This window comes from Moschus berezovskii, chromosome X (assembly GCF_049115385.1).
Source record: "Moschus berezovskii isolate FMDL1 chromosome X, NW_MosBer_1.0, whole genome shotgun sequence".
Classification (NCBI taxonomy): Eukaryota; Metazoa; Chordata; class Mammalia; order Artiodactyla; family Moschidae; genus Moschus; species Moschus berezovskii.
Genome location: NC_142488.1, coordinates 115,855,434 through 115,864,116, shown reverse-complemented (window position 1 = coordinate 115,864,116; position 8,683 = coordinate 115,855,434).

Sequence of the window (8,683 nt, the reverse complement as noted above, 5' to 3'; positions counted from 1 at the left end):
TTTCAGCTTTAGCATCAGTCCTTCCAATGAACACTCAGGACTGATCTCCTTTAGAATGGACTGGTTGGATCTCCCTACAGTCCAAGGGACTCTCAAGAGTCTTCTCCAACACCACAATTCAAAAGCATCGATTCTTCAGCGATCAGCTTTCTTCACAGTCCAACACTCACATCCATACATGACCAGGGGAAAAACTATAGCCTTGACTAGACAGACCTTTGTTGGCAAAGTAATGTCTCTGCATTTTAATATTCTATCTAGCTTGGTCATAACTTTCCTTCCAAGGAGTAAGCGTCTTTTAATTTCATGGCTGCAATCAGCATCCACAGTGATTTTGAAGCCCAAAAAAATAAAGTCTGACACTGTTTCCACTGTTTCCCCATCTATTTCCCATGAAGTGGTGGGACCAGATGCCATGATCTTCGTTTTCTGAATGTTGAGCTTCAAGCCAACCTTTTCACTCTCCTCTTTCACTTTCATCAAGAGGCTTTTGAGTTCCTCTTCACTTTCTGCCATAAGGGTGGTGTCATCTGCATATCTGAGGTTATTGATATTTCTCCCAGCAATCTTGATTCCAGCTTGTGCTTCTTCCAGCCCAGCGTTCCTCATGATGTACTCTGCATAGAAGTTAAATAAGCAGGGTGACAATATACAACCTTGACGTACTCCTTTTCCTATTTGGAACCAGTCTCTTGTTCCATGTCCAGTTCTAACTGTTGCTTCCTGACCTGCATACAGGTTTCTCAAGAGGCAGGCCAGGTGGTCTGGTATTCCCATCTCTTTCAGAATTTTCCACAGTTTATTGTGATTCACACAGTCAAAGGTTTTGGCATAGTCAATGAAGCAGAAATAGATGTTTTTCTGGAACTCTCTTGCTTTCTCCATGATCCAGCAGATGTTGGCAATTTGATCTCTGGTTCCTCTACCTTTTCTAAAACCTGCTTTAACATCTGGAAGTTCACGGTTCACATATTGCTGAAGCCTGGCTTGGAGAATTTTGAGCATGACTTTAGAACCATGTAAGTCCAGGATGGCAGATAAATTGACTTCCTCTAGAACTTGAGCTCATTTTAACACATCAGCAAGCTAAATGACACATTCACAGGTGCCATGACAGTTCCAAAGCCTACCATAAAGGTCAAAGTGAGTAGTGGCCCAATTCCTGGAAATGCCCACACCTTCCCCATAATAGTTATAATACTCCTCCCACTCATTAGCTTATGAAATTACCCACCCCTATAGAAACTGACAACCCCATACTCTGGTGTTCTCTTGCTTTTTGAGATGGCCCACACTCTGTGGAGTGTGTTTCTACCTAAATAAATCCACTTCTTACCTATCACTTTGTCCATCACTGAATTCTTTCTGCAATGAGATATCAAGAACTTGAGCTTCATTAAGTCCTGAAATCACATGTGATCTCAGTTAAAAGATTTTGAGTTCAAGTCCCAATCTGAGGTAGACAGTGTCAAGAACTGGCTTAAAGTATAATAACAGAAATATTTAATAGAATTGACCACTGCAGATTTCCATAATATATCAGGCTTATACAAGCAACTCTTCAAATACATTTTTATAAATTTTTTCAACACCATAAATCATAATAGCTTTGCCAAAATTACTTTTCTAGTCAGTCATTAAACCAAACTCATCATGTATAGAATCATATATTTCAGTGCACAAAACTGAATTTCCTGGTGTAAAACAAAACATTCAGTTTCTTTTTTTTCCACTAAAATCAAACCTTTTTTACCAAGATAATTTATATCACACTAAATAGAATGAATATGTTCATCAGTTTTATGTCAGCACTGCTGCTTCTGCTGCCAAGTCACTTCAGTCGTGTCCGACTCTGTGTGACCCCATAGACTGAATCCCACCAAGCTCCGCCTTCCCTGGGATTCTCCAGGCAAGAACACTGGAGTGGGCTGCTGCCATTTCCTTCTCCAATGTGTGAAAGTGAAAAGTGAAAGTGAAGCTCAGTCGTGTCCGACCCTTAGCGACCCCACAGACTGCAGCCTACCAGGCTCCTCCATCCATGGGATTTTCCAGGCAAGAGTACTGGAGTGGGGTGCCATTGCCTTCTCCACTATAAAGGTAATTTTCAAACAAAACTTTTTTCCTCACTGAGTCCAAACTTTAATCTTATATCTGTGTTCTTCAAACTGAGCTTACAGTGACATCAACATGGTTGGGAAAAACTTAATATGCAATATGCATATATAATGTTGAGTTTTCAGTAACATGACTTTTCTACAACTATGTCCAGTGAGACTGAAACTTGTTTTCAGAACAAAAGAACGCCATTTTCTTTGCCAACTGTAATAGATTTCCTATATCAAGTTTAAAGAAAACACATGCTATTAAGTAAAGGAAGGCTTGGGTTAAATAAAGAACCTAGTAAATAAGGAATTAATTGAACTCACCCCCATCATTTAGAGGGTGAGTTGATTTCTTTAATGTTTCTGAAGGAAGTTGAGACTATCCAATATGATTTTTTAACAAAGTAAATGACTATTGACCATTAGTGCTTATGATAAAGAGCAGTTTTAGATTCAGTGCTTCATTCATCTTTTCAATAAGTTTTTATGGCTATCCCCCACTTTTCAAAAGTTCATTTCGTGCCACTTTTCTTTTCACTAACATTTGTTTTCACTAACAGAAAGAAATTCTGATAGGATTTTTACTTTTATGGGAAAAAGAAGCAAAAATAGGATGTTGGTGTTTGTTTTGCAGTGAGTCCTTATAGAAGCAGTAAGTGCCCCAGTGAGAATAGAAGCTCTTTTCCAATGAACTACACTCAGCATCTCAGGATCAAGCCACCATAGCTTTGAATTGGGTCTGTGAGTATCTGTGCTTGATCTCATTTATTTTGTGCATCTGTTAGCAAGACGTGTCAAGGTAATTGCTTCTTCGCTTTTTGCCATTTTGACTTATGAAAGATTTCATAGGAATGCTCTAGACATCACTTTGCTGACAAAGATCTGTATAGTCAAAGTTATGGTTTTTCTGATAGTCATGTATGGATATGAGAGTTGGACAATAAGGCTAAGCACTGAAGAATTGATGCTTTTGAATTGAGATGCTGGAGAATACTCTTAAGAATCCCTTGCACAGCAGGAAGATCAAGCCAGGGAATCCTAAATGAAATCAACCCTGAGTATTCACTGGAAGAAGCTGAACTCCAATACTTTGGCCACCTGATATGAAGAGCCGACTCATTGGAAAAGATCCTGATATTGGGAAAGACTGAAGGCAGGAAGAGAAGGGGACAACAGAGGATGAGATGGTTGGATGGTATCACCAACTCAATGCACATGAGTTGACTCCAGGATATAGTGAAGGACAGAGAAGTTTGGCATGCTGCAGTCCATGGGATTGCAAAGAGTCAGACAAAATTTAGCAACTGAACAACAACAGCAACTTTTGGATAGAGGGCAAAACCTGTATTGATTACTTGTTATATTAGGCACCAGTACTATGTTAGGCACCAAAAAAAAAAAAAAAAAAAAAGAGGAAGGAACAAGATGGCTGAGGAATAGTACGGCGAGACCACTCTCTCTCCAACAAATTCGTCAAAAGAACATTTGAACGTGGAGTGAAGTCCACAAAACAACTTCTGAATGTTGGCAGAAGACATCAGGCACCCAGAAAAGCAGCCCATTGTCTTCGAAAGGAGGTAGGAAAAAAACATAAAAGATAAAAAGAGAGACAAAAGAAGTAAGGACAGAGCTCCGTCCCGGGAAGGGAGACTTTAAAAAGAGAGAAGTTTCCAAACACCAGGAAACACTCTCACTGGCGAATCTGTGGCGAGCCTTGGAACCTCAGAGGGCCACATAACCCTCTTTTTTTTTTTTTAAGATATTTTAAAACCCACAGATTACCCACCAAACGGTAACTCCCAGCGGAGAAGCAGCCCAGATGCCTGCAAACGCCATTAGCAAGTGGGGGCTGGGCAGGGAGGAGCCGGCTGAACTGCTTAGAGAGAGGACTGGGCTTGAATGCCGCGAGGGCAATCTGAGAGAACTGGGGATAGCAAAGCAGACTGGGATAGCTTCCCCGCGAAAAGGCGGAAGCTCTAACTTAAGACTCCGCCAGCCCCACTCACAGAACAAAGGACTGAGCAGAGCAAGCCGGCTGCAGTCGGCCCATCCCCCATCCCCCACCGAGACAGGCAAAGGAGGGCAGCCAGAGCCAGAGTGGGCAATCGCAGCCCCAGAAAGGCATCCAGTACCAAACTGCAGGCAGGCTTTGTTGCTAATCAAGACTTCTTGGACTCGGGCCGGTCGATATCCACCTGAGAAGGTGCGCCGGTTGTACACCCAGAAAACCGAGTGGCAGGGATTGGGGAGGCAATAAGTCGCAGTGACTGTGCTCGCCAAACACCTGGTCAACTGAGGTGCTCGGACCGGGGAAGGCACAAAACGCAGGCCCAACCAAGTCTGCACCTTTTTGGAGTACCTGAGAACCTGAACTTGAGCCACTCAGACCTGGGAAGTGCATACAACCCAGGGCAGGCCTCGGACAGTTCCCGGCAGAGCAACCTAGAGCCTGTGCAGTATAGACTGGGACAGCACACATGCTGTGAGCGGGGGCAAACCCAGTGTGGCGGAGATGCTGCGAGCACTCCCCACAGACGCCAGAGATATTTGTCTGCAGCGTTCCTCCCTTCCCAGAACAGACTTTAAATAGTGTCCACCTGCACCCTAGTGTCCGGGTGGAAATTAGACACTGAAGAGGCCAGCAAACAGAAGCTAAAACAAAGGGAACCACCTTGGAAATGACAGAGTAGTCTAGAGGCTACTCCAAGAATAGGACCAAAAACCAGAGGCAATAGGCTTAAGCCCGAATCCTGAGAACACCAGAGAACTCCTGACTCCAGGGAACATTAATTGATAGGAGCTCATTAAATGTCTCCATACCTACACTAAAACCAAGCACCACCCAAGGGTCAATAAGTTCCAGAGCAAGACATATTACGCAAATTCTCCAGCAACACAGGAAAATAGCCCTGAGCTTCAATATAAAGGCTGACCAAAGTCACTCCAAACCCACTGACATCGCATAACTCATTACTGGACACTTCATTGCACTCCAGAGAGAAGAAATCCAGCTCCACCCACCAGAACACCGACACAAGCTTCCCTAACCAGAGAACCTTGACAAGTCACCCGTCCAAACCCACACACAGCGAGGAAACTATATGATAAAGAGAACTCCACAAACTGCCAGAAGAGGGAAAGGCCACCCCAAGCAAAGCAATATAAGCAGGATGAAGAGGCAGAGAAATACCCAGCAAGTAAAGGAACAAGATAAATGCCCACCAACACAAACAAAAGAGGAAGATATAGGGAATCTACCTGATAAAGAATTTCGAATTTTGGTGGTGAAAATGATTCAAAATCTTGAAAGCAAAATGGAGTTACAGATAAATAACCTGGAGAAAGGGATTGAGAAGATGGAAGAAAGGTTTAATAAAGAATAGAGGAAATAAAAAAGAGTCAATATACAATGAATAATGCAATAGATGAGATCAGAAACACTTTGGAGGGAACAATCAGTAGAATAACAGAGGCAGAAGACAGGATAAGCGAGCTAGAAGATAGAATTGTAGAAATAAATGAAACAGAGAGGAAAAAAGAAAAACGAATTAAAAGAAATGAGGACAATATTAGAGACCTCTGGGACAATGTTAAACGCCCCAACATTCGAATCATAGGAGTCCCAGAAGAAGAAGACAAAAAGAAAGACCATGAGAGAATACTTGAGGAGATAATAGTTGAAAACTTCCCTAAAATGCGGAAAGAAATAATCACCCAAGTCCAAGAAACCCAGAGAGTCCCCAACAGGATAAACCCAAGGCGAAATACTCCAAGACACATATTAATCAAATTAACAAAGATCAAACACAAAGAACAAACATTAAAAGCAGCAAGGGAAAAGCAGCAAATAACACACAAGGGGATTCCCATAAGGATAACAGCCGATCTTTCAACAGAAACTCTTCAGGCCAGGAGGGAATGGCAAGACATACTTAAAGTGATGAAAGAAAATAACCTACAGCCCAGATTACTGTACCCAGCAAGGATCTCATTCAAATATGAGGGAGAAATTAAAAGCTTTATAGACAAGCAAAAGCTGAGAGAATTCAGCATCACCAAACCAGCTCTCCAACAAATGCTAAAGGATCTTCTCTAGACAGGAAACACAGAAAGGGTGTATAAACTCGAACCCAAAGCAATAAAGAAAATGGCTATGGGATCATACTTATCAATAATTACCTTAAACATAAATGGGTTGAATGCCCCAACCAAAAGACAAAGGCTGGCTGAATGGATACAAAAACAAGACCCCCATATATGTTGTCTACAAGAGACCCACCTCAAAACGAGGGACACACACAGACTGAAAGTGAAGGGTGGAAAGACATTCCATGCAAATAAAGACCAAAAGAAAGCAGGAGTAGCAATACTCATATCAGATAAAATAGACTTTAAGACAAAGGCTGTGAAAAGAGACAAAGAAGGAAACTACATAATGATCAAAGGATCAATCCAAGAAGAAGATATAACAATTATAAATATTTATGCAGCCAACATAGGAGCACCGAAATATGTAAGACAATTACTAACAAGTATGAAAGGGGAAACTAACAACAATGCAATAATAGTAGGAGATTTTAATACCCCACTTACATCTATGGATAGATCAACTAAACAGAAAATTAACAAGGAAACAAACTTTAAATGACACAATAGACCAGTTAGACCTGATAGATATCTATAGGACATTTCACCCCAAAACAATGAATTTCACCTTTTTCTCAAGCACACATGGAAACTTTTCCAGGATAGATCACATCCTGGGCCATAAATCTAGCCTTGGTTAAATTCAAAAAAATTGAAATCATACCAAGCATCTTTTCTGACCACAAGGCAGTAAGATTAGATCTCAATTATGGGAGAAAAACTATTAAAAATGCCAACATATGGAGGCTGAACAACATGCTGCTGAATAATGAACAAATCATAGAAGAAATCAAAAGAGAAATAAAAATATGCACAGAAATTAATGAAAATGAAAACACAACAACCCAAAACCTCTGGGACACTGTAAAAGCAGTGCTAAGGGGGAAGTTCATAGCAATATAGGCACACCTCAAGAAACAAGAAAAAAGTCAACTAAATAACCTAACTCTACATCTAAAGAAACTAGAAAAGGAAGAAATGAAGAACCCCAGGGTCAGTAGAAGGCAAGAAATCATAAAAATTAGGGCAGAGATAAATGCAAAAGAAACAAAAGAGACCATAGCAAAAATCAACAAAGTCAAAAGCTGGTTCTTTGAGAAGGTAAATAAAATTGACAAACCACTAGCCAGACTCATCAAGAAACAAAGGGAGAAGAACCAAACCAATAAAATTAGAAATGAAAATGGAGAGATCACAACCAACAACACAGAAATACAAAGGATTATTAGAGAATACTCTCAGCAATTATATGGCAATAAAATGAATAACCTGGAAGAAATGGACAAATTCCTAGAAAAGTACACTTTTCCAAAACTGAACCAGGAAGAAATAGAAAATCTAAACAGATCCATCACAAGCACGGAACTAGAGGCTGTAATCAGAAATCTTCCAGCAAACAAAAGCCCAGGTCCAGACGGTTTCACAGCTGAATTCTACCAAAAAGTTAGTGAAGAGCTAACACCTATTCTACTCAAACTCTTCCAGAAAATTTCTGAGGAAGGAAAACTTCCAAACTCATTCTATGAGGCCACCATCACCCTAATCCCAAAACCTGGTAAAGACCCCACAAAAAAAGAAAACTACAGGCCAATATCACTGATGAACATAGATGCAAAAATCCTTAACAAAATTCTAGCAATCAGAATCCAACAACACATTAAGAAGATCATACATCATGACCAAGTGGGCTTTATCCCAGGAATGCAAGGATTCTTCAATATCCGCAAATCAATCAACGTAATACACCACATTAACAAACTGAAAAATAAAAATTATATGATTATCTCAATAGATGCAGAGAAAGCCTTCGACAAAATTCAACATCCATTTATGATAAAAATCCTCCAGAAAGTGGGAATAGAAGGGACATATCTCAACATAATAAAAGCCATATACGACAAACCCACAGCAAACATTATCCTCAATGGTGAAAAACCGAAAGCATTTCCCCTAAAGTCAGGAACAAGACAAGGATGCCCACTCTCACCACTACTATTCAACATAGTTCTGGAAGTTTTGGCTACAACAATCAGAGCAGAAAAAGACATAAAAGGAATACAAATTGGAAAAGAAGAAGTAAAACTCTCACTGTTCGCTGATGACATGATCCTCTACACAGAAAACCCTAAAGACTCTACCAGAAAACTACTAGAGCTAATCAATGAATACAGTAATGTTGCAGGATATAAAATCAACACACAGAAATCCCTTGCATTCCTATACACTAATAATGAGAAAATAGAAATAGAAATTAAGGAAACTATTCCATTCACTGTTGCAACGAAAAGAATTAAATACTTAGGAATATATCTACCTAAGGAAACAAAAGACTTGTACATAGAAAACTATAAAACACTAGTGAAAGTAATCAAAGAGGACACTAATAGATGGAGAAATATACCGTCTTCGTGGATTGGAAGAATAAATATTGTAAA